This window comes from Heterocephalus glaber, unplaced genomic scaffold, assembly GCF_053883595.1.
Source record: "Heterocephalus glaber isolate CG9 unplaced genomic scaffold, H.glaber_assembly_v1.0 deba00001610, whole genome shotgun sequence".
Taxonomy (NCBI): Eukaryota; Metazoa; Chordata; class Mammalia; order Rodentia; family Bathyergidae; genus Heterocephalus; species Heterocephalus glaber.
The window spans coordinates 910486-935193 of NW_028258381.1; the positions used below are offsets into that span (position 1 = coordinate 910486).

Sequence of the window (24708 nt, forward strand, 5' to 3'; positions counted from 1 at the left end):
GCAATGAACAAAAGGATAAGATATGGCACAGGCACATCAGAAATCAGCTGACTTCAGGATATAAGGTTCACGGCAGTGGGCTCTTGATCCTTATAAAATTAGAAACACTCACAAGAATCCACCTGAGGTATTTTGCTACGTTCTCACTGGAGTGAGTTAATGCCTTGAAAGCCTGAATTTCAGCATGTAACTGTGGGTAGAAAGACAATTAGAGACACTTGAACATCACACTGGTGGCAATGGGAGTTGCTCCATAAAATCTGCTATTCAGATTTCCCAATTTCCCAGCATCTTTCCTGCCTTTGCAGTGGAGCTGTCCTCCTCTGCAGCACCCAATAGCTCCAGTCCTGGAGAGGCTGCAAAGAGAGCAGGACTGTGTTGTCACTCTAAGAAGCACAAGCATTGCCCAAGCTCCCAAGGGAAGGAAAGAGCACAGCGGAGTTGGCACTGTACAGATGTAAAACCTGAGGACAGATGTAAATACAGCATTGGTGCTGGGTCCAGCCAATGGCCCCAGCCTAGCTATGGAAAAGGGGGCAGACAGGGATCTGCCCAGGTGGGAAAATATTTTGCTGACAGCTGGAAGGAAGGAATGAAAACATGTGCTTCGTTAATATTTTGTTTTTATTAAATTATTTTATTGGTACACTGAAGGTCTACAACACAATTACATTTCTCATTGGGAATTGTACTTTTCCATGATGCATCTTGGTTCTTATTTTTTCCCCATTCCTAGCCCTCCCTTCACCCCCTCCACCCTTCCCTATTTACAAAGACTTTATTTCATTTTTTTCCATTTCTCATCATTTTTCCTTTCCCTTCTTTCCTTTCCCCTGACCCTCCCAATACCCTTACCCCTTTGGACCTTTGCTTCCTATTTTGCATTATCGATTATTCATTCTAATCATTGGTACATTTTAGGTATACAATATAATGACATTCATCATTGGAAATTTGCACCTTTACATAGTCTCTCTTGGTTCTTATTTTTCACCCTTGTCCAGCCCTCCCTTCAACCCCTCCATTTCTCCCTATTTACAAAGACTTTGTTCCTGTTTTTCCATTTTCTCATATTAATCCCATCCCCTTCTATCCTTTCCCCTAGCCCTTCCACTTCCTTCCTCTTTGCCTCTTTTCTTTCTATTTCACATTACCTATTATACATTTAGTCCTTATTTACACTTTCAGTTTCTCACATCAGAGAAACTATTTGGTATTTATAAATGTGTGTCCTATTTATTTCACTTAAGAGTATCGTCTCAATGTGCATCCACTTAGCTATAAATGTCTCTAATTTCTCATTTTTTATGGCTAAGTAGTACTCGATTTTATAAAAAAACCACATTTTCTTGATCCAGTCTCCAGTTGATGGGCAATTGGGCTGTTTCCAAGTTTTAGCTATTACAAACTGTGCTGCTATGAACATGGGTGCACATATATCACTGTGGTATGATTCTTTTAATTCTTTGGGGAAGATCCCCAGCAGTGGAGTAGTGGGGTCAAATGGGACTTCCAGTCCTAGTTCTTTGAGGTATCTCCACACTGATTTTCCACAATGGTTGCACCAATCGACATTCCCAGCAGCAGTGCAGCAGGGTTCCTCTTTCCCCACAGCCCCACTAGCATTTGTTATTGGTGGATTTCATGACAGCAGCCATTCTTTCTGGAGTGAAGGGGAATCTCAGAGTTGTTTTCATTTGCATCTCTCAAATGACCAGTGATGTTGAACATTTTTTCATGTATTTATTTGCTATTTCTACTTCCTTGTCTGAGAAATGTCTGTTCATTTCAGATGCCCATTTTTGGATTGGGTCTTTAAATTTGGGAGGTCTGATCTTTTTAAGTTCTTTATAGATTCGAGATAATAGACCTTTGAGGAAGAGCAGGTGAAGATTTTTTCCCACATTGTGGGTTGTCTCTTCACACTGCTGGTGGTTTCTCTTGCTGTGCAGAAGCCTTTTAATAAGGAGAGATCCCATTTGTTGATTGTTTGTGCTAGTTTACGGGCAACTGAGGGTTTGTTCATAAAATCTTTTCCTACACCCATGTCTTCAAGGGTTTTAGCTAACCTCTGTTCCAACTGGTTCAGAGTTTCTATTTTAATATTTAGATCTTTAATCCATTTTGATTTTAGTTTAGTACATGGTGAGAGATATAGGTCTAGTTTTAATCTTTGGCAAGTTGAAGCCCAATTTTTCCAACACCATTTATTAAAGAGGCTATCTTTCCTCCAGTGAGGGTGTTTGGCTCCTTTGTCAAAGATGAGATGGCTGAGTGTGTCTGGCGTTGTTTCTGCATCTTCTAATCTGTTCCACTGGTCCTCAGGTCTGTTTCTTTGCCAGTACCATGCTGTTTTTATCACAGTAGCTTTGTAGTAGAGTTGCAGGTTGGGGATTGTGATACCCCCTGCCATGTCTCTGTTACCTAGAATTGCTTTTGCTATTCTGGGTCTCTTCTTGTTCCAAATGAATTTTTGGATTGTTTTCTCGGGGTCTATGAAGTATGCTGCTGGGATCTCAATTGGAATTGCATTAAATCTATATAGCAGTTTTGGAAGTATAGCCATTTTCACTATATTAATCCTTCCTACCCAGGAGCAGGGGATGTCTGTCCATTTTCTGATATCATCTTCAATCTCTCTTTTCAGAGTGCCATAGTTTTCAGAGAAGAGGTCTTTGATTTCTTTCATTAGGTTGATTCCTAGGTATTTCAGTTTTTTGGATGCTATTGTGAAAGGAATTATTTGCCCTATTTCTCTCTCAGTGAGTCTGTCATTGGTGTAGAGGAAAGCTATTGATTTTTGTGTGTTGACCTTGTAGCCAGCTACTTGACTGAATTTGGTTATTAACTCTAGAAGACTTTTGGTGGAGTTCTTGGGGTCTTTTATATAGAATATCATGTCATCTGCAAATAATGACAATTTGCCTTCTTCATTTCCTATCTTTATTCCATTTATTTCTTTCTCTTGTCTAACTGCCATGGCTAATGTTCCCAGAACTATATTGAACAAGAGTGGTGATAGTGGATATCCTTGTCTTGTTCTTGATTTTAGTGTGAAGGATTTCAGTTTTTGACCATTGAGTATGATATTGGCTGTTGGTTTTTCATCGATGGCTTCTATCAGTTTGAGGTAGAGACCATCTATTCCAATTTTTTGTAGGGTTTTTATCATAAATGCATGTTGGATTTTGTCAAATGCTTTTTCTGCATCTATGGAGATAATCATATGGTTTTTGTCCTTGGCTCTATTGATATAGTGTATTACATTGATTGATTTGCATATATGGAACCATCCCTGTATCCCTGGGATGAATCCCACTTGATCAGGGTGTATGATCTTCTTGATGATCTTCTGCATTCTGTTTGCCAGTATCTTATTAAGGATTTTTGCATCTATGTTCATTAGTGAGATTGGCCTATAGTTCTCTTTTTCAGTTGGGTCTTTCTCTGCTTTGGGGATCAAGGTGATGTTTGCTTCCAGGAATGAATTTGGGAGTATTGCTTCCCTTTCAATTTCATTGAAGAGTTTAAACAGTAGTGGCAGCAGTTCCTCTCTAAATGTCTTGTAGAATTCAGCAGTGAAGCCGTCAGGGCCTGGGCTTTTCTTAGTTGATAAGTTTTTAATTACATTTTCAATTTCATTGGTTGATATTGGGTTGTTCAGAATTTTTAAGTCTTCTTTGTTCAACTTTGGTAATTCATATGTATCTAGGAATCTGTCCATTTCTTCTGTGTTGTCCATCTTATTGGTGTATAGGTTCTGGAAGTAGGTATTGATGATCCTCTGGGTTTCTGCTGGGTCTGTTGTCGTTTCACCCCTTTTATTCCTAATTGCATGGATTTGGGCCTTTTCTTTCCTTTTTCTGACAAGGTTGGCTAAGGGTTTATCAATTTTGTTGATTGTTTCGAAGAACCAACTCTTGGCTTCATTGATTTTTTAATTGTTCTCTTAGTCTCCATTGCATTGATTTCTCCTCTGATCTTTATAATTTCCTCCCTTGTATGAGCTTTGGGGTTGTCCTGTTCTTTTTCTAGAAGCATGAGGTTCAGCATCAGGTTGTTTAATTCGGCTCGTTCTGTTTTCCTAATATGCATATTCACTGCTATGAATTTCCCTCGTAAGACTGCTTTCATTGTGTCCCATAGATTCCGATATGTTGTATTGTCATTGTCATTTAAGTGAAGGAACTGTCTGATTTCTTCTTTAATTTCCTCTGTGACTCATTGGTTATTCAGAAGTGTGTTGTTCAATTTCCATGTGTTTATGAAATTTTTTGAGTTTCTTTTGCTATGGATCGCCAATTTCATTGCACTATGGTCTGATAATATACAGGGGATAACTTCAGTTCCTTTGCACTTACATAAACATGTTCTAAGTGTGAGTATGAAGTCTATTTTGGAGAATGAACCATGTGCAGCTGAGAAGAACGTGTATTCTGATTTTGTGGGGTGGAAGACTCTGTAAACATCTGTTAAGTTCATTTGTTCAAGAGTTCGATTGAGTTCTAGTATTTCGTTACTTAGTTTTTGTCTAGTTGATCTATCTATTTGTGACAGTGGGGTGGTGAGGTCCCCCACTACTATTGTATTAGTGCATATATGACTTTTCATGTCCATTAGTATTTGTTTTATATAGTTGGGTGCACTAGTGTTTGGTGCATAGATATTTATGATTGTCATCTCTTCCTCTTGGATTCTTCCCTTTACAGGATGTAGTGTCCTTTTTCGTCTCTCTTAATCAGTGTTGGTTTGAAATCTACTTGATCTGCCAAGAGGATAGCTACTCCTGCTTTTTTTCGGGTTCTTGTCGCATGGAGTATTGTTTTCCACCCTTTCACTTTCAGTCTATGAGTTTCATTTTGAATTAAGTGTGTTTCTTGTATGCAGCATATTGTTGGATTTTGCTTCTTGACCCATTCTGCCAGTCTACTTCTTTTGATTGGTGAATTGAGACCATTAACATTGATGGTTATACCTGAAACGTATTGACTTGTCATTGCCATGACTTTTTCTTTTTGTTGGGTTCTCTCCCTTTACGTTTAATTTCTTGTCATGCCAGATGAGTTCATTCTGGTTTGCTTCCTGGGGTTGTGATCCTCAATGTCTGTTCCTAGGATATTGTGTAAAATTCTTTGGAGTGCTGGTTTGGTATTCACAAAGTTCCTAAGGTGCTCTCTGTCATGAAAGTATCTTATTTCTCCATCCACTTTGAAAGATAGTTTTGCAGGGTCCATCAATCTGGGTTGGAGGCTGTTTTCTTTTAGGGCTTGTAGTAGGTCACTCCAAGCTCTTCTTGCCTTGATGGTTTGTGTTGAGAAGTCTGCTGTGATTCTGATGGGCTTTCCTTTGTATGTGATTTGTTTCTTTTCTCTAACTGCTTGTAGAACTTTGTTCTTCTGTTGAGTTTCTGGAATCTTCACAATTACATGGCTATGTGTAGATTTTTTTTGATCAAGGCTATTTGGAGTCCTATACGCTTCCACTTATCTGTATGTCAAGCTCTTTTCCCCTGCTTGGGAAGTTTTCTGCCATTATTTCTGTGAAGAGATTTTTTATGTCATCTCCACTCTCTCCTGTTTCTTCATTGAGTCCAATCAGTCTTATGTTATTCTTCTTTGCATCATCTAGCAGCTGCTGGATTGATTTCTCGTGGTCCCTTATAATTTTAAAGCAATTTTTCTTTTTCTGGTCATTAACTGCAATCTTATCTTCTGTATCTGAAATTCTGTCCTCACATTGGCTCATTCTGCTGTGTAGATTTTCAATGGAGTTTTTCATGTCCTGGAAATCTATTTGCATCTGTTTCATGGATTCCATTTGTTTCCTATGTTGGGATTCCATCATGATCCTGAGCTCCTCTCTAGATTTATTAATCATGTCTTGCACTAGGGGCACAATTTCTCCTGTTATCTAAGAAATTATTTCTGATTTCATTTTTTCCAGATCCCCTTTTGTTGCTAGTTCAGTGGGTCCAGGTTGTTGAGTATCAGAGTGTTCCATCTCATTTCCCTTTGGGGTTGCTGTAGGTGATCTGGAAGTCTGGTTTTGAGACTTATTTACGTGTTTTCTCATTTCAACTGGGGTGGGGGCTGTTGGCGCCTGCAAGGATTAACTCCTCTGAGCTGGGAGAGGTGGGACAGGGGCTGGGAGCAGCAGCAGGGATGGTGGCCCAAAACCCCTTTCCTCTGGTCCAGGAGCAGTGGGATGGCGGCTCAGCAGCCCCTACCTCTGGGCCAGGAGCGGTGGGAGGGATGGTGTCCCGGAAGCCCCTTCCTCTGGGCTGGGCGCAGCGGGAGGCATGGTGGCTGGGAAGCCCCTTCCTCTGGACCAGGAGCAGTGGGACGGCGCCTGAGAAGCCTCTACCTCTGGGCCGGGAGCAGCGGGACTCAGTACTGTGTTCTGGTGGTCCAGTGTCCTCTGCATTTTTGTAGTGTGGAACCAGGTGGCTGTGCAGAGGAGCGAGGATGGGGGTCCAATGGATTGTTGCTGGGGCGCAGGCTGATTCTGCGTGTTCTGTGCAACTTGGGACCTCGGTAGGGCGTGCACAGACCTGCCTGTCTGCAGCGGGCTGATTCGATGTCTTCTGCGTGACTGGGGACCTCGGTAGGGTGTGCGCAGACCTGCCTGTCTGCAGTGGGCTCCTTCGTTAATATTGTTAGGCAGATTTCAGAGCCATTCCCCAAGATTACTGTCTCTGGTGAACAAGCCCTGCATAATCCCTGGGATTTGTGAGTGGTGGGACAACCGTTTTCACGATTATCTTATGTAATTAGGCACAGCTGACTTTAAGAAAGGGGGATTTTCCAAGGTGGGCTGACCTGATCCTTTCCTAAAAGGCATGGTTCTTTCTAGGCATTTGTATTCGAAGTACAAGAGGCATTCAGTGTAAGGGGTCTTCTTGTTGCTGATCTTGAGGTGGAGGGGCCATGTGACCAGAGATGCAGTGGTTGCTAGAAGCTAACAGCTCATAGCTGGCAAAAAGTACAGAAATAGGATGTCAGTCCTACAGTCACAAAGAGACAAGTTTGTTCAAAAGCCCAAAAGAGCATGGAAATGGATTTTCCTCTAGTTAAGCCTGTAGATGACAATACAGTCAGCCAACACTGTGATTTCAGCCTTACTGGACAGAGTTCAACCCTAGGCTCATGACCCACATAACCATGTATTATTAAATGGGTGTTGTTTTGAGCCATTATATTTGTAGTATTTTTATGCAGCAATAGAAAAATAATACAAATTATGGTGGGATGGGGCACCTTGGAGACAAGGGTTGTAGTCTGGGCAGTGAGGACCAATATCCAATGAATGTTCACCACAAGCCTGGCTCTTTATTAGGCACTGGAAAACATGTATCCTTCTAAGTTCTTCTAACAACCCTAAAACATGGGTATTAGCTTCCCACACTTCACAAAGGAGGGACAGAGAGGTTGGGGAATGTGACCACAGTGAAGTCAGTGGTGGAGAAGAAAGAAGGCTGAAAACTGCATCCAAGGCCAGTACACAACCTTTACCAGAGTTGTCTCCTGCACCATGAAATCCTGGCTGGTTCATAAGGCAGAAGGTGCTGAGGGAGGGACCCCTGGTTCAAGAGAACCAGGGTCTCATGTTTCAGGGTCAGAGCCTCAGCCCTCTTTCATACTCCACTGCCCAGACAGTGGGTTTTGCGGAGGTGCTGATGAGTCAGCTCTTCCTTGCTATAGTTTGGCATCATAATGAATGTTTGAGTCAACAACACTAAACAGCCCTGGATTTCCTGATCTTTCCTAGACAAGGGTGTTTATATATACTACAAAGGAGTCAGCATTGGTCTCCCTGGTATAGAAGCCCTATTTCCTATTGTGTTTAAGTATGATTTTATTTACAGGCAAAACTGTTGAAATATATTTACTGTGCAAACTGAGATATTCATATTACACCCCCATCAAACACAAAACAACACATTTCTATTCTCAGTAGACCTGTGAAGGAGCACCCCCACCAAACACAACTCACAAAACACTGCAGTCTCCAAGGTGAGAACTCTGATGCAAAAGTGGCAGTGTGCACAAGGCTGATACTGGCATCAGACAGTCACAGGAAGCCTATTTAAAAGTCAAATCAAGGGTTTGGATCAGAAATAAGAGGTGGAATGGACCCATTCAATCACTGATGTGTGACATTGCAAGAACCCTCTGGAGCATAACAAGGATGGATCTTGTCCTATACCACATGGCAAGGGCACTGAGCTCATGTAATCACTCACAAGATGTAACACTACTTTAAGAAAAAGGCATAGTCCTGGCACCTAGAATATTTTTGTGGCTTCTCATCTCTGGCTTTTCTTGTTCAAGTGATCCTAGCATGTTCTTCTTTCCTCCTGCACAGCCTTCCATTCCCCAGTCCCTGGAGAGTTAAGAGCACTTAACACACGAAAGATGGAAGCATTAGACCTCAATGGTGAGACATAACACTGAAGTTAAATGAAGGCTGGAATCTGTCCCAAACCTAAATGGCCAAATGAAGTCTTAACACCAAACTGTGGAAAGGCTCCAAAAGGAGGGTAAGAACATTTTCTTCTTACATTTACTTTGCTTTAGACCTCAGGGTTTAGATAAGAGTGAAATGGTGAAGAAAATAAGGACTATGTGTCTTAACCCTGTCCATGCCAAAGGGTTTAGGAGGAATTAGGCAATGATGGTGAACCTTTTGGAGCTTTGAATGTTACAACAGCCCACTGCAGCACATGTGCGCTAGGTTCGCCAGCACTGAACTAAGGCAAAGGTTGTGAAGGTCTCCATCTTCCACCCCCTCCTTTTTGGACCCTAGGAAAATCCCTTGTGATTAATATCTTTAAATTGTAAGATACATTCCACAAACCATAAAAATACCCTCTTAAAGTGTACTGCCCAGTGGTTTTTCATGTATTTACAAAGGAAATCATTACTGCTATCTAATTTCAGAACACTTTCATCACCCTAAAAAGAAAACTATACCTGTTAAGCAATCACTCCCCATTCCCTTTTCTCCCTAGTCTCTGACAACTACCAATTTATGTTTCTATGGATTTGCCTATTCTGGGTATTTTATGTAAATGGAATCATATAATATGTAGCCTTTTGTGACTGGTTTCTTTCACTTGGCACGTTTTCCAGGTTCATCATTTTGTTACCTAAATTAGCATACAATCCCTTTTGAAATGACTGAAAAAACATTCCACTGTTTGTATATATTGCATGGTGTTTACCCATTCATCAGCTGATGGACATCTGGTTTGTTTCTGCATTTTGGCTACTGCATTATGAATAATTCTGTTATGAACATTAATGTCCAAGTGGACATGTGTCTTCAAGTCTTTCGGGTTAATATTTTAACATACAAAGAATGTAGGACAAACCCTAAGATAAGGTAAATGGGAAAACATGTGAATTGGCAATACAGAAAAAGGGAAAACAATTTGTAAAATTTATAGAAAAATATTAACTTCAGAGTAATCAGAGAAACACAATTTAGATTAGAGAGACTTTCACCTTTAAATACATAAATCTACAAAATGCCTATCCAATAGTGATGAAAGTCCCTCAAAATGAATATTCTTTTCTGCTGCAAGAGTGGAAATTAGTATTTAGCATTTTAGTAAACCAGCTTGGTGATACCAGAAAACCTGAAAAACAAGCATGCTCATTGATCTGTGAATTTGAGTTGAAGTGCTACCTTTAAAAAAATGATATGTAATATATGAAGTGTTATTTATCATTTGAGAAATCAGAAAACTTCCTAATTATTTAACAAGAGGGTGGCAAAGAATTTGTAAGGTATGCCCATAATGGAAAGTTAATCAGAAAACTTATGCTTATAGGAACGATCAGTAAATACAGAAAAATGTTCATGTTAAGAAGGGTTGCTTGATTGTAACTATGTAAAATGCTGCAGAAGGAAGCATAGTGAAGCTACTGGTAGTAGTATGTAGGTAATAATATTCTGGGAGACTGAATTATTTTTCTGGTTTATACAGAAAATGCACTGTTTTCATAATGAGAATAAATCATTTTTTCATAAAAAAACTCCCATTAGTTTTGTTTCCTGATTGAATTTATATATAAATTGAAAAAACTAAACATTAATCAGGTATTATTTCTTGAAATGAAGAATTAAGTGAGGGAGAGACAGTGATTGATGCCAAACCTGTTCAGAGGCGACTCCTCCTTCTGGAATGTGTGAAAGGTGAAAGGTACCAAAAGATGGTAAGACTTATAGGTGAGCTTTCCAAACCTCTTGCTGAAAAGTGGGCAGTATGCGGGGGAGTACAGGGAGCAGGCAGCAAGTCCACACCGATGTATGCTGTAGAAATCTAAGGTATACAGTGAAGGCACATACAATCAAGTACCCTGCAGGTGACAAGTGCAGAACCTGGGATAACAGAAACAATAGCAAGGAGGCTGGATTAGTGGTCTGAGAATGTGGCTGTCCCAAGCCCTAGGTAAATGGGGGAACCTACCAAGCTCACAATAACAGTTTATGGAAGTCAACCCTGGAAGCCATGCATAGTGCTGTGGTCTTGGAGGTATCTGCAGGTCTCTATGGAAGTGGGCTCCTGAGCATTATGCACTGGCCAAACTCCAGGGAAGCAGGGAGGAAGAAGCAAAACAATTTCGCTCTTTGGTACTTGTTAGTGGGAGAGGCAGGGGAACTGATTTTCATGCCTGTTGCCTTTACCCTTTCCTGGTGGGACATTCAGCTTGGCATTTTGATGCTCTGAATTTTAAGCCACTATCCCTAGAACTTGGGGCAATCCCAGCAGGGCACAGAACAGTAAGCAACACTGATCTATGTGATCTGAAAATATTTAAAAACACAAAAGGTCCAACAGAGTTGTTTCTTCATAATGTTGCTATTCAGCCAAACATGTTTCCATCTTCCTTGCCCTTGTTCTATGAAAATAACCTCAGGAAAACAAAAACAAAAATATGGGCTTCTATTCATGAACCAGCAAAGAGAAAGAGGAAGGTGAGTGTCACATCTGGGCCACGCTGGCAGAGCCTGGCTTTCTGGGCTGTGCCTGTTTCAAGAACAGTTGTGGCAAAACTGGTGGAGGTCCAAGGCTCAGGGTGTCACCTGGTGCAGTCTTAAGCAAACACCTTAGCACAAAGTGCTGTCTGCATAGGTGTCATCGAGGTCCCCTCCTGGGGAACTTGGAGAATGAAGGCGGAGGGGATCCTTCTCCAAAGTAGAACAAAACCCTGCTCCGATGATCCTCTATCAGATATTCCTCCAATTGTGCAACTGTGGCCTTAGCCCTTCAAAAAACAGTGAATTCTTTCTCCTTTTCTTATGCTCATTAGCTCTCATCAAGAAGATTGATTTTGTTAAAGAAACAGATGAACTTTGAACAAGGGAATGCAACTCTTCTTCTTTTTGCATGCAGCTCATGGAAGAGTGTCTGTGGTCTTCATGTCTTCTCATTTCACTGATCCTGGTTGTGGAGTCAGAGCCCAGTCAAAATCTACCAGCCTGAGAGCTTGACCATGGGGCCATGTGCACTGCGCTTTTACAATGAAGGCTGGTGTCTTTTCTTTGAGGAATGACATGGAGTTCAGTCCTTCTGCCTGAAGGTCTTTATGTTAGAACTTATTCAAGCTGCCAGAAAGTAGCAATGCCAGCAGCCGGTAACTTTTGCATCCCTTGCAGTGGTTTAGAATTTCAAAACTTTTTGGCAGCTGTTTTGGTGTGAATGCTGATAAATCAGGCAGCCAAAAACTGTACTCCTCTATAATTTCATGGTCTTTATTGGGACCCAAGAGTAAAGGGGAGCTAAGACAAAAACAAAGGGAATAGCCAGCCTCCTCCCACCTCCTCATGCCCCAAAGGAAAGGAGGGATCTCTGCCTCCCTCCATTGAGGTTCCTTACCCATGGTAAGCCAGGCTGCAGACTATATGGTGTTTACCTTGGTGAAGGCTTCATAAGAAGTGTGTACTCATGGATCTCAAGCTGAGAGCCACAAAGACACAGAGGAAATTAAGAGAGGAAGAGAACACAGACCCTCCTGAAGACAGTCAATGACATTTTCCCCAGAAACATATAAATACAGAATTTGGAATGACAAACTATGGCTACTTTATGTGGGAGGAATACAAGTGGCCAGACTACTTGCTGATGACCTAATATTTAGAACCCGACAGAAATCCAGTAAATCGGTAAGGTGTGCAGAGGATGGCAACCTAGTAGGGAATGGCACAGCAGAAGAGAGAAAGAACTTGGGGCCTGGGTGGCCTTGTGTGCAGCTGCTCCTTCACCTGAGAGTGCCATCTCTGACCCTCACTCAAGAGGGTCATAAACATCTTACTCGTGTGAGCCAGTTTTGTAGGGGGTGGGGGTGGGGTGCATGTATGTGCTGTGAGGTCTTTTTAGTGTAACAGGTATCCTGTACCTTGACACAAAGAGGAAGTGAATATAACAAGAGGTCAGATGGTGGGGAGCCTGACTCCCCCTCTGATACCAACAATGAATCCTTGATTAAGGCACATAAGTAACAATAATAATGAGTAATAACAAGACCTACCACTTATTGAGAATTTATTTTCTGCTTGGCACATTACATATGGTATTTCATTTACTTCTCAGAGCAACCTTGCGAACATATTTCATAGCTAAGAATCCATGGAGATCACAGAATTTAAGCAACTTACCTAGAACTACCCAGTCTGTGGGACTTGGATCTGAATCCATATCCCCTGTAATCACATCTTCTACCTACTGTAACATGCTGTCTTTTGAGAGAGGCTTTGTTCCCAGCCATTTTCTAGGTCTGGCTTGGTTGGTTCTTGAATGTTCAGGACATCTGAGTTTTCCAATATCAAGCTCTTGCTTTAAAAAAAGGTCTAGAAGGTTTGTTATCAGCCTAGACCAAGGCTGTGAGCAGTCTGGAGTCCTAGAGTATGCCTCTCTGACACTCTGAAGCTGGGTGTCCTCATCAGCTGAGATATGGGCTTCATCAAGGAGCTCTCTGAACTCTTAACAACACAAAACCACTGGACCCACAGACAACACAACACAGTTCTCCTTGGCATTAAAATCAAGATGACCTGGGCAGTGATCTAACCAAGTAGTTAAGTTTGGCTATAAATGTTTAAAAGCTCTTGTCGGAGCCAGAGCCCCAACCATGGCGTGATGTGAGAAGACCTGACAATTTCTATGTCCTACAGTTTTAATTTTTTAAAAATTTCTTTCTCATTGAAGCTTTTTGTTGTTGTTGTTTATTTTCAGGTTGTTGTTTTTTGTTTTTTTTTTAAGACAGGATCATCTGTGTGTTCCAGGCCAGCCTCAAACTTGGTATATAGCTCAGGGTTGGCCCTGAATTTAGGATCCTCCTGCCTCAGCCTCCTAAGTGTTATGATTACAGGTGTGTTTTGTCATACCCAGCTCTTTCTGTGGTTTTCACTTGATCTTAGCCAAAAGGCCAAGAAGCGATCTTTCTGTGGTTTTCAAAATACCTGACTATGTCTTCTGCATTCCCTTGTTGCTAAAATGAAGAACAACTTATGATCTCTCTCAACCAGTTCAGGTATTTGTGAGAAGCTTTGGTCCTACCCACCTCCTCCCTTATGACAGAGAGACTCCAATTCTTTCTGGCTCCACCATACGGATTGCTAGGTACAGCGGTGCTTCCTCTGAGCTGCTAGAGATCAGAACATAAGAAAAAAAGCAATACCAAGAATAAAGAAACTTCCTTCACCCTTCAAACAAAACTTAGTTGGAAATAACCATAGTAACAAATCACCTGTTTTCAACTGTTTCATTTCCTCTGCATTTTTGTCTCTTTCCAGACACCCTTTCATTTATACTCAGCTCAGCCTCCAGCCTTTATTCAGCAAACATGTTTTGACCTCCTCTATGGGATAGGCATGGTGCAAAGGACTGTGAGTATAAAGTCAAGTAAACATGGCCCCTGCCCTGGAGGACGTGATATATACTTACGAGGGAGGAAAGATGAGTAAATGAATGCACTGGCTAGGGAGAGAGTGTGGAGGGAATTCTGGTTCATCCAGGTCAGTGATTAGGATGATGACTGGACATTAATGTGGACAAGGAGTGGTAAGGAACCAAGGGCAAGGGCACAGAACATCTGAGGGCACATGGCACAGTATGATGCTCTTAAAAGAACTGGAAGTGGTCCTGTGGCTCCTTTGATTTCTGTCCATATTTATGGAGAACTCAAACATGGGTCAGGTGTATTCTAAGGCTCTGGGTGGTAAGGGTTAAGAAAACAGGCCCTTGCTCAAAAGGAGTTCTTAGTTTAATGGGACTGAAATATACAGCTGTGAAAGTGGCTGGAAATGAAGCTTGAGAAGCAGGCAGAAGTCAGATCTAAACAACTACACATGTGTTCTTTCTGCTGACTGCTTATTATGGTGACTGTAGCTTTGCTATGCAAAACATGTAAATTATCTTCTTTGATCCTTCATAACCTTCTGTGCTGGGAATTATTATTATTACTATTAACTGCCAATGGTATTATTTTATAGGCAGGGAAATACGTGTAGGGAGGTCAGGTTACTTGCTTTAGGCCTCACAGCTAAGTTGAGCTGGTTTTAATGCAGACCTGGGTGAATCTAAGAGCTATCCTCTTAGCTATGTGCCACTGACCTAAAGCACTTGTACATTACCCAGTTAATACTTTTACTGCAGCATAAATGGGCATGAAACAGGGTCTTGACAGACACAGTGAAACTGGGGAGAGAAGAGGAACAGGGGAAAGCCCAAGAAGCTATGAGTGGGAGGAGACTACATTCAGGTGGCTGTCTGGGGTGGCATCTAAGTAAGACAGTCAACTCCCTAAGCTGGACAAACAGCTCTATCCATTCCAGCTACCTGTTTATGTATAATTCATACCTCATAAATCATTCCCAATGGTAGCAAAGCAAAGCTTATGTTGCAAGTGAGAATAAAAATCCGAAACTATCAGTGGCTACACAGGTAATTTATAATAGGAGTGTAAGTTTCATCATCTGAAAACCCTGGCACAGAAAGAAGGCTGTGATTTCCTGGGGCTGGTAGGAGTGGGAGATGGAGGCTTGTTGCGCAGCTGTGTGGGTAGCTGCCTAAACATGATCAGAGACAGACCTGTGTAATGCAAGACAGCTGAAGGAGGACAACAATGCCACCCCGGCCCCCCAAAAGCACATAATAGCTGATATAGAAGCCAACAACAGAATGATATCACAGAGGAGTCTGAAGGAATGGCTAGGGTTAAAAGTATAGATGAATAAGAGGGGACACCACCCTTCTCCAGCTGCCCAGAGTTTGCTTTGTCAAGGTGAACAGGAACGTCTCTACCATGTTATACACGTGGTAGTCACACTTTTTCTTTGCACAAAATGTGTAGCTTATTTTTTAGCATGGAAGCTCTGCTCGGATATATAGGATCAACACAGTCAGAGGATGGAAACTTCTGGTCATCCATAGACAGAGCCATCAACTGGCAGCTCGAGAAAGAAGCACCTGGTCACAGAACTAAGCAAATCTGCCTGTCCCCAAGCACTCATCCTGAGCTCCAGTGGAGCTGCCCTATAAGACTCCAGGTGATGATGACCCGAGTATGGCTCTGTGCTCTGCTCCAATTCTGGCTCAAAACAACCCAAATTAACTAAGCAAGTAACAATGATACACACTTGGAATAAGCCCAGGCAACAGCTCTGCCATAATTCTTTTTGACACAGGCCGAATCAACACGCTGGTTATCAGCCCAGGTGGAAGAAAGTGGTCCTGCGTATAACCAGCCTAGACACTCTTGGTGTTCACTGTCCCGCTAGTATTCACCTTTTATCTGCACACATGCTCCCTGGATACACTCTCTAGACATCTGCTATTTCCTAGCCATCTTTTTTCTTTCTTAAGTTTTGCATTTTCTTTGCTAAAAGAAAAATGTTGCTTAAAAAATAGTAGATCTGTACAACTCTTAAAGAACGGACTGATTACATATAGCAATTTCTGCTTTTTCAACTGAAACTGCTTCCTAACTTTGTTTTTTTTTAGTTTGTTAAGTATATATCAAATGGTTTAAATTTTTTTCTGTTCACAAATGCTTTCTGATTAATTTTATGTTCTTCTTCACTATTTTTATTGTGTCTCAAATATGAATCTTAAAGTTAAAATAATGGCCTCAAAATTTTCCTCTTATTTTGACTGTTTCTCCATGATAAAACAAATTTTTAAAAGCCAACTTCATCTTTTTTTTTGTACCCATGCATTTTTGCTTTCCTACCCAGGCCACATAACAAAACCATTACCTTTCAATCTAACAACACAACACGACCACAAACTATGTATCATCTGTCATTTCAGTGTTGTAATTCCAACATAAAGAAGTGATGCTATTGCCAGGATCTTTAATCTGTAAGTAGCAAATACTGGAGAAAATGTGGAACAAGAGAAGTCACATACAGTGCTAGCAGTATGTAAACTGGTATGACCACTTTGGAAAAGCAACCTTAGGTTGTTTAAGTGAAGATGAAGGTGCACCTCTCCTGAGAGCATCAACTCTACTCCAACATTCATAGGAGCCAAGGGACAAAGGTGAGAATACTTGGACTCAGAAGGTCTAGAGTAAAGCTCAGCTACCTAAGGAAGCTTCCACAGTGAGCTCTGGCCTCACTCCATTGCAGACATCCCAGATTCAAGGTTTATAATTTGAACTCGAATCTGACTTTGGACCAAGATACCCCCAAAGTGCAGGTTGGGCCACAGGAAAGCTTGCTGGGAGGAGTAACGGGGACAGGCACAGTCAATGACAGCTCTTCTAAGGATCTGTAGAAACCACCCAGTATCATGCTATGTCCTCCCCATGCCTACTCTTTCTTCTCAGTTCCCCCTAGCTGCCTGGGTGGGGTCTGCCTTAGGCATCCTGCACTCACATCCTACCTCCTTTGCTAAGCTGCCTGGATTTCATCTTCAAGACAAAGCTTTGCAGTTTCTGCTCAGACCATGTGCTGCTAGGAATGTGCTGCTACTTCCTGCCTTTCAATAAACATTTCCGAATGACAGTGATCAAGTGAGATAATGAACTTCTTCAAAGAGGAGTGTAGGGAGCTTTCTGCTGCCTGTGTGAAGCTGCCCCTGCCCCTCTGCTCTTGTTCTTGTTCAGGAAAAATGTATAACGGTGGTTTCGTGTCACCCTCACTTTCATTTATTTCTCCTGCAGAGAATGACTTCCACCCTTTTTTCCTCCCCGTCTCTATAAACAAGTAGGGTAAGTGCATGAATGGGCCAGCTGGCCTCTCTGTTCATCCATCCCTATAATCCTCCTATGTGAAACAGAAACATACTCAGGACAAAGTGCAGATTATCGTGAGACTATTGTTTTTTAAGTCTAAAATTAACTTCAATGTGTTCAAAGCTCTATAGGATCCACTAGGCACCTGAAACTTGAGCTGTTATTCAGCACTTGTAATGTACTGAGGGTACACAATTTAGCTTAAATTATTAGCCAAGTACAGGGTTCTGGCAAGATGTATATGTGTGGGAGATGCTGGAATTATGTTGAGAGGAAACCAAGATGTTGATAGAATGTAATAATGGTGTCTGAAATGGGTTCCAAGGAGGACACGCACAGGCTGTCTTCTAATAACTTGGTCTACCTCCCACAGCCTGCCAGGGCTCCACCTCTGTGTGAGGATGCTGGGTTCTAGCTGGAGCTGCCTGACACCTGCCCAGCTCACTGTCTCAAGAGACCTGGCTGGGTGGCTCCTTATTTGAGGTGCTGTGAGGCAGAAGGGTAGAAGTGATTTTTCTTTTAATGCTTTCAATTCTACCCCTTGGGTTTTGAGACAAGTTTTCTTCCATTTCTCTTCTCATTTTCTTTTCTCATTTGCCAGGGTATCAGAGGGTAGAAACCCACAACTGAAGCAAAGGGCTTTTAGTCTGGGTAGGTGGGTAAAACTATTCTGACTTCTCTGGGAAATATGGATTATGCTAACTGCAGTGGTCTACTATCAATTACTGATAGTCACATAATCAGTTTTGACCTAAGACAAAAGAGCAATTCTATATGGTTCAAACTAATAGAAAGTATCTTAGACCATTATCGAGCCATATAGTAGGTAGAATGGGAAGCACAGGTATTAACAGGCATTTGTACATAGGGACAGGGTTCAGGCTAGAATCTGGGAGCTTGGAGGGTGTCATGGCTAGCCTTCCTACTCCAGGCACAAATGAGACCTAGTGACTTCTTGGCTGTGCAGGAAATGGCCAGTCTGCCACTGGAGCCATCCAGCCACCTCATCAAACTAATCACTGTGGATCAGAGATAACATTGAATGAGTTAACTGAGTACACACAAAATGAATTGTGCTAATAGTTAAAGAAAAATAAAACTGAAAAGGAAGAAGGGAGAGACTGTAATTCTGCCTAATCCATTTGATTTTAACTCAAGAAAGAATCCTTGCAAAAGTTACCAAAACAACAGTCTTACAGACTCATGTTTTTTAATGCATTATTTGGAAGGTGGGAGTGGAGGGCTGTTTATCTTTTAGAGAAAAAAAGAGTGTTTAATGTAATTCTTGTGTTAAAAATCTCAGTCTGAATCACATCATCAAAGGGTCAATTTTAAGGGTCACTAAAACTAAAGCAGTAGGACTGGGCAGCATTTCCGCCTGTAACCTACTTTTACCTAATACTGTTGTTTAAGTGCAGACTTTCTAGTCCTACTCTAATGACAGACAGCTTGGAGAAGAGCAAGTGGATCTCTGGACAGAATGGCTATACAGCATTTAGCCCCACTACTTCTTCAAAGCCATGAAGAGACAGTTCTGAAAATCCTAGCTTTATAGGCAGAGTCCTCATGGCCTGGTTTAGTACCAAATTAGAAACTCAAAGAGAACAGAAATGTATGTTTGGGGAATCCTGATTCAGATTCCTCACTGTTCACTTCTGTTGCTCCAGGCAGTGTCAGCCTCTCCCACTACTGACTCCCACTTCCCCCCAGGCTGGGTTTGCCTCCTGCAAGACCTCTCCTTGATGCACTGGGAGAAGTCACTCCAAAGACCTTTGCAGACCAGTGGAGCTACCGGATATAATCAGTCACTAGATGCTGGAAATGGGCCACCATCTCAGATTCATACATCTGAGCAAAGTCATCTGGGCCTTCCTTAACTTTGCTGAGCTAAGAGCAGAGGTTCTTCCAGCCAGACCAGACACTGACCATTTGACCAGGAAGGACGATCTGGAGGGACATGGCTCCGTAACTTATTGGGTAAACAGTATTTAGACTATGGCTTTGTCTGAGGGTAGCAGTTCTTGTTGACCATCTATCTGCCAACCTATATGCCCAACACTTGTGTGTTTGCTGCAGGTGGGTTCATTAGATTCAGTATGGAAAAGGGGGATGGGACAGAAGGAAAATATAGCTCAGAGAATCTCCAGAGCATCAGTAGTGACCCTGCTCTACGGAGTGATGGGCTGCCCAGTCCAGGAACTGTGTGAGGTTCACACCCAGCATGGGTCAAAAGTCTGCATATCCAAGGTGAAGAGAGCCATGTATATACAAGTCCTGCTGCTGAAGAAGGGAGCAGGGGATCCTACTACATATAAAGATCCTATCTTTGTCTTCAATTATCTGCTGAAAATAGTCTAAAATGCTCCTTTCCTTGCAGGTGGAGACCATGTGCTGGCACTGGTGATATGGAAAAGAAAAACAAAATGTAGAACTTAAAACCTACAAGGTCGTTAGAAGAGTTTTCTTTTTGGATTCGGACCAATTTTTCTTTATCTATTAAATAAAAAAGTTCCAACTTTTATTCCTCCAGTTTTCCTGGGAAGGTACAGAATTAAAGTCTGAGCAGAACATGGAAAGGAGCTGGCTGCTCTTGCCACTGAAGGATTAAGCCAATGACATGCCTAGTGAGACCACGATCAGTCCCACATAGGAGCCATGAAGACTCCACGTATAACCCACAGGCCAAATGAGCCAGACCACAGAGCACATGGAACACAGCCATTCATGAGTTCAGGGAAGGGAGGACACATCTGGATATAAAGAACATAGCTCGAAATAAGACCCTTTACCTAACACATATCTGAGTTTTCTATTTCTAATTACCTAAGAATGAAAAAGATAATGGAATCATACAATGATAATGTGTAACTAACAAATAAGTTAATATGGTATCATTGTTAATATGATACCAGGAATAAGCAAAAACAGATTAGAAAACAGAAACAAATCATTACTTTATGATTTTTCCTACATACAGTGCCAGAGACAGGACTAAAATGAGGTGAATGAGACATTGGTCTTGGATAAAAATTAAAGTAATACAGCATTGAGGAATCATTCATGTTGACTACTGAGTTTTCTTGGTGGGTTCTGTGAATGCACCTCACATCACACTCCAGTATCAGCCTGGTAAAACATCCATCAAGTAAAGGTGTTAAGTGATTGAAAATGGCCAGTTTAATAATTACTGATGAAATCAACTAACAGACTCCAGGAAAAGTTTCCAAATGTATGCTATTCTTGGCCAAGGACTTCCCCTGCTAGAAATTACCCTAAGAACAAAAATGTGTGCAAAACAACTGGAAATAACCTAGGTACTCACACCTGGGGATTAATAAAATACGGTATCAAACAGATTCCTCTACAGCTATCAAAAATGATAATGTGACAGAATACTGAAATGTTTGTAATAGGGTTAAGGGAACTATGTAAGTTACAAGACACTAGGGGAATATGGCTTCTTGCTTCCCTTCTCAACTTCTACAATCCATCCTCTACCTGACAAAGTGATCTTTTTAAAAATTACTCCCAGGCTTAAAATGGTTTCCTGTTACATCTGAAATAAAGTCCAATCATTTGGCATCTGCTCTGGCCCCCTCCAACATCTCTGGCCTCATCTTCTACAGCTCTCACCTCTGTGCCTCCTTCCAGCCACCCTGGGTACCTTTCTGCTCTTCTTTGAACATATACCCACCCTTGAACCTACCTTCAACCATCTGCACCAGTTTTTCCCTTTGCCTGAAATGCTCTTCCTCAAAATACTCACATAGCTGGCTCCTTCTCAGGTCTCAGCTTAAATGTCACTTCCTCAGAAAGGAAATCTCAATTGGCCACTCCCTCGTCACTCCTTCCCATCACTCTGTTTTACTTGTGCTGTAACACTTAATGCCCTTAGAAATAATCTTACTTATTTTCTTGTTTATTATCTACCTCTCTTTATGAAAATGAGAGCTCCATGAGGCAGAAGTTTTGCCTCACTACATACCCACAGTGTACCACCATGCCCCAAACAATGCCTGGCACAACCAGCTGCTCAGTGGATCGATGCTAAATGACTGTCATGAGATGTTGTATATGTACACAGGTTAGTGTCCACATGTGCCTTCAAATAAAAAGAAAAAAGGGGCCGGGGATTCAGCTCAGTGGTTCTGGCACCTGCTTTGCAAATGCAAGGACCCGAGAGTTCAATCCCCGATACCAAAAAAAAAAAAAAAAAGAAAAAAGGACAGGAAGAGCACAGTATGAAAGAAATTGCTGGAAACTGAAATTTTGGATGGTTCTAAGTTTCTTCTTTTTCCTTATACAGTATTCCTTTTCTACAGCAATAATGCATTACTTTGGAAATAGTAAAAATACGGGGCTTTACCTCTCCTGTTTATTTTTTAGAGTATGGTGATACCAAGCTTCTGCCACAGCTGGAGAAGATCTTAGAGGAGGTTTGGTTCAATTCCACACCTACTTTCCAATGTGAGGAAGCTGAGGCCCCACATGGAAACAATGATTCCTGGCTTCTACAGTAGAACACACATGAAAGCAGTTCAGTGTGCTTTTCAGTACACTAGTGGTTCTCAAACATTATGCACATGAGTATCACCTGGAGAACTTGTGACAACACAGACTGCTGGGCCCCAGCTCAGGATTTATGATTCAGCAGGTCTAGGGTGGATCCTGGAAACCAGCATTCTGATAAGGTTCGGGGTGCTGCATTTGCTTTTGCAGGGCCACACTCTGAGATCCACAATGCCTCATTGTCCCTCATGGCTGCCTTAAAGATGTATTATTCTTTTTGTAGAAACGGTAGTGATTAAAACAACAGCACAAGACAAATAATTTATAGAAAACCCTTTTAGGCTCCTTCCTGCAAGTTCCTAATGAAAAGAAAGGGGACAGGGATAAACAAGTTTTGAGAGCTTACTCTATCCTAGGCATTGTCCTGGATGACCTGCACTTTGTTTAGACCCTTTTCACCATAGAAAAATCTAAATTTAGAGAAGTGAATGAACTCAGAGCAAATCACCAGGAAGGGGTGGAGTCAGATTCACATGGAGTCAAATCACCAGGAAGGGGTGGAGTCAAATTCACATCCATTTGACTATAAAGTCCATGCTTATGCTACAAACTTCAGATCGAGAAGCTGTCACTGGTGGCATTCAGAATGGTAAATCACTGTCTCTAATGCAGATATAAATACTGTTAAGAAACTGTAAATATGATGTCCCACTCCCAGTGATCTTGGACATGGATAGTGCAACATTAAGATACAACCTTTTCTCTGGGCAAGAAAGCTGAGATTATTCATTTACATGATATACAACAATTTACAATCCCAGAGTAAAGAGGATTTGAGTAGATGCCTGGATTATTACAGCAAGTCTTCCGGGAGATAAGTGAGAAAGGGAGAATTTATGGACCTTGGCTTCTGACAAAGGGATGAATTCACATGTGTTCTTGGGGAAAAGACCCTAGTAGGCTCTTGTAGCTGAAAAGAACCACTTCTTTAAGGAATAAAACTTGAATTTAAAGGCTAAAAACCAAACATAAAGATAGGAATGTATCATTTACCATTTTAGGCAAAATTAACTAGCTATGAGTTATTGTTCCCTCTCCATTTACTGAAGAAATGAACAAGGGATGAGAAGTCCAAGTAACACCTACAAATACCCACACAATCAATGAGTTATAATTTATCTTACATTTTGGTCACACACAACCCCAAGTTTGAAAAAGCTTCAAATACTGAGACAACAAAGGGGCTTGATGACATTCTCTAGTATTGGAGTTTTTATCAGAATTCCAAATCAAGAACAAGGTTAAATATTAGTGGGTCATTTTAGGAACAAAACCAAAAATGTGGTTTTCTGTATTTGTCTCCCTGTATTTTTACTTTTCTTCATGATTTCTCTCCACATGTCTTATTCTAGATCCCAGAAGCAGCTGAATAAATAGGTTTTACAGAAAAATAAAAGGAAATACTTTCTGTATGGTTCTGGCTACATCATCAGAGGAATGAGGGCTCCAACTGAGACAGCTCACGTGATCAATTCCTTTCTGTGCCCTTTGCTAGGGGCCTTTGGTGCTGCTTCTCTTGGAAGCTCATTTTCCAATTGTGACATTTTCGCTGCAGTGGAGACAGACACATGGAAAGAACAACAGGGCAGAGTGTGTGTAAAAAATGACAAGAGGACCCCAGAGATAGGAACCTAAGAGCTGTAGAAATTGGATTTCAATGGCAACTTTGGTTGAAACACAATTATGAATATGTTTAAGATTTGGAGTGACTGCAGATTCCTTGGTACAGTGAGTCTGTAAGGTGGGCCAAATCCACAGCCTCTCATTTGTTAATGCTGAAAAGATCTTGCTCTCCCACTGCCAGAAAAATGAGTGGGATTTTATTTATTATAGAATAAAGAAGGTCTGTGAGAGCATGTAGAATAAGCCTAGGTTTCAAAGCTGAAGAGCCATCTCTCCATCAAGCTTCTAAAGGAGGCATCTAATGTGGAACACGGAGTGGGACTGTGCAGCATGAAGCATGAGCAAGCTTTCTTTTTGCTCTGACTCTTACCCTTTATGAATAGTTGGAGAAGAGCCATCTTGCCTCCCTGGAGGAATGATGCAGCTGCAGCTGCAAATGCAGCTTCAGTAGCCGCTGTCCTACTGTTAAATGTTTGCTTTTAAATATTACACCGGCCCAGCAAAAATAGCTGTCTTGCTGCACATGCTCCACTACTGGGCACAAACCTCCTCATCTGAATTAGTGCCCCATCTGTGGTCCTGCCAGGATTTAAGAAAAGACATTCCTCTAATTTCCACCTGAAAGAACAGTTACTTATTCTGTAAGTTTTAAGTATATTTCTGCAGTAGACTGCTTCTCACAGATTTCAGTGGCCTGCAGCCGGGGGTGGTTTAGACAAAAGAATAGCTTGGCATATAATACTCTTTAGGCCTTAGGGAGGGCACTCAGCTGGAAAGATCTCTTTTCATTAGAGATCGGAAGTGCTTTTCCAGCAATTATTTGATCCTTCCTGGGAATTGGTTCTTTTCAACAATCTTCCAGGCTAGTGGGAACACATGGGCTAACCAAATGTGTGACTTAGGAAAAATCATCTGGCACTTGTGCAGCAGGGATAATTCTCTCTCCTGTTTTGGTTCTTAGGATTTTTATGAAGATAAAACAAAGTGGTAGATGTAAAGGTATTTAGAAAACATAAGACACTAATTTATTGTGAGGAGATATTTGTATTATTTTTCCCTGCCCTGGTTCATATTATTAGTGGTATGTTTTCATTTTCTTCTTAGAACTGGGTAGGAATTTCCTCATGCAGAGAAAGAGAAGTAGAGTGCAACCCAGGCAGAGAAAATCAACAAGTTCTCATTACCACTTGGAAAAATAAAGCAAGGAGACTAGGATCAGAATCCTATAAGATTATCCCCAAAAGTCTGCTTTTGCTAGGCTGGAACATTT

At 41.4% G+C, this 24708-nt stretch overlaps 1 protein-coding gene across 7 annotated transcripts in view; it reads right to left on the reverse strand.

The window, feature by feature from the left end:
* Fyn (FYN proto-oncogene, Src family tyrosine kinase) overlaps positions 1-24708 on the reverse strand; it is a 213531-nt gene that overhangs the window by 58124 nt on the left and 130699 nt on the right. The window contains exon 1 of one of the 7 annotated variants that reach the window (XM_004874615.4): positions 13569-13586. The exons of the other annotated variants lie outside the window; for them this stretch is intronic. The gene's annotated coding sequence lies outside the window, so the exon portion shown is untranslated. Of the gene's footprint in view, positions 1-13568; positions 13587-24708 lie in introns of those variants that run through there. 7 annotated transcript variants of the gene reach the window in all.